Here is a 2,222-nt window from a genome sequence, read left to right on the forward strand (position 1 = left end):
CTCTCTCTCTCTCTCTCTCTCTCTCTCCTCCCTCCCTCCTTCCTCTCCCCCCTCTCTCTCTCTTACTCTTAATATGCGAATTTATAAATCATTAATCTGAAATAGTAAATAATTATATATATAACTATATATATAATAGTAAAAATGCTAACAGATCATTTTGTTAAAAAAGCTATTGTAGCCTAAAATTATTTTCATGACACATCACTAATGATTCAGTGAGAATGCAAAGTTTCTGATTTTTATCAATTATTAGAAAAAAATCGGTATTCGATTAGATGAATAAACTCTCTCAATATTTTAATTAAGAAAAAATCAATTCCAAATATACTAAAAAATAAATCAGAAAATATATCAAAAATTAATGATGAAGAACGAAATATTTATTGTATAGTACTTTTTTTAAATTAATTATAAAATAGTAGAAATTAATACAATGATTTTACTGCAAACATTTAAAAAAAGAAATAATTATTTGACATTGAATTCGACATTTGTGAAATATTTTGTGTATTAAATTTGTGCCTTTTTATTGTTGTAATTCTAAATTGCACCCTGTTTTGTTGAGAAAATAAATAATCAATAATAAATAGAAAAAAAAATTTGTGCAATTTGCATGAAATTAACTGATAATCGTACCTGAATTTGTGATACAAGAGCGATGATCCAACGTGATCCAACCTAGTACAAGAATTCCTTTTCGATTACTGCGAGGCAAAAGCAACCTGTATATGTCATATATAGAGGGAAGAGTAAGTCGGCGGGAGTAAAAAAATATGAGAATGCGCACGCGTGTTAGACCAACTATTTCTCCCTCCATGATCGACACACCCCCACTTCTCACTTTTGTGCGTCACTCCGAACGCCGATTATTTTAACATTTCGTTTTTACTGCACATATATATATATTTTTTTTTATTTTTTATGTACAATTGCCTTGTTTAATATGTAGTATTAGTATAATCATAAATTTGAGTAAAATTCTCTAATTATGCTTTAATAAAAAATCAGTTTTAATTTTATTTAATTTTGAAATAGATAAGATCCATTGATTATCGGATTATATTCGATATCAATTCGATGGATTTTATCTACTTCAAAATTAAATAAAATTAAAAACTGATTTTTTATTAAAGAACAATTAGAGAATCTTACTTAAATTTATGATTATACTGATATTATATATTACAAACAAGGCAATTGTACTTAAAAAATAAAAATAAAAATGAAGGATAATTAAGGTTAAAAATATAAAAAAATAGATTTATAGTTTCATAAAAAAGGATGATTTTGCGCTTTGAATATTGAAGATAGCATTGATAGCAATATCAAAGTTTGGAAAGAAAAATTATGTTGATGTATAAATAATTTCCATTTTATCAATCATGAGTCAGATAAAAACAAAGAATAAATTTAGAATATTATAATAGAATTGTAATCAAGATAAAAACAAATTTAAATTTCTGAATCGCATTTATTATCTGTTTCAAACGTAGAAAATTTCCTCGACAGATTTCTGAGTTTTTGAAACTGTTCTCTCATGACATTTGACTTTTATAAAACTTCAAAAGATATATTTATGAAGCATTATTTTGAGCGGTGTATAAATAGTAGGAGTCGCAGTTAGTATTGCCAAAGCGTGCACTGACAAATATCGTGGTAACGATTAGAGACATCCACGTGTGGTACGCACGTTTCGATGATAATAACGATGTACACGACACGTGATACGCGCTATCAGACCATTTAAATGACAACAGTGACACGTCGCGATATCGCTCATAGCAAACATAAGTCACGTTCGCCCGATTACAAATCTTCCATTGTACGGGCTCGAAGCCAATTGTCACTTAATTTTAAAGGAGATGTATTATATGCAGAAGTTATTGATATTTTACGTAACGTTTTTACTTTGCTAATAATTCATTATCCAATACTTTTAGTACAATACAGTTTGTTGTTGAGTCACAATTCACTCTAATGGTATTATAGTCATTATAATTGTCTTGACAAATAATTATTCTATTTTAGGTTATTTTTATGTAAAAATTACATGATTCATGTTTTTAAAACAACATTTTATTTCATTGTTTTATTTCATTGTTATTTGTCTTATCGTTAAATATTATTATCTTTATGATTTCAATTTGTCGATATATTGACGCTATGGGAATGAGAGAGAGAGAGAGAGAGAGAGAGAGAGAGAGAGAGAGAGAGAAGAG

Source organism: Atta cephalotes (assembly GCF_000143395.1).
Source record: "Atta cephalotes unplaced genomic scaffold scaffold00004, whole genome shotgun sequence".
In the NCBI taxonomy this organism is placed as follows: domain Eukaryota; kingdom Metazoa; phylum Arthropoda; class Insecta; order Hymenoptera; family Formicidae; genus Atta; species Atta cephalotes.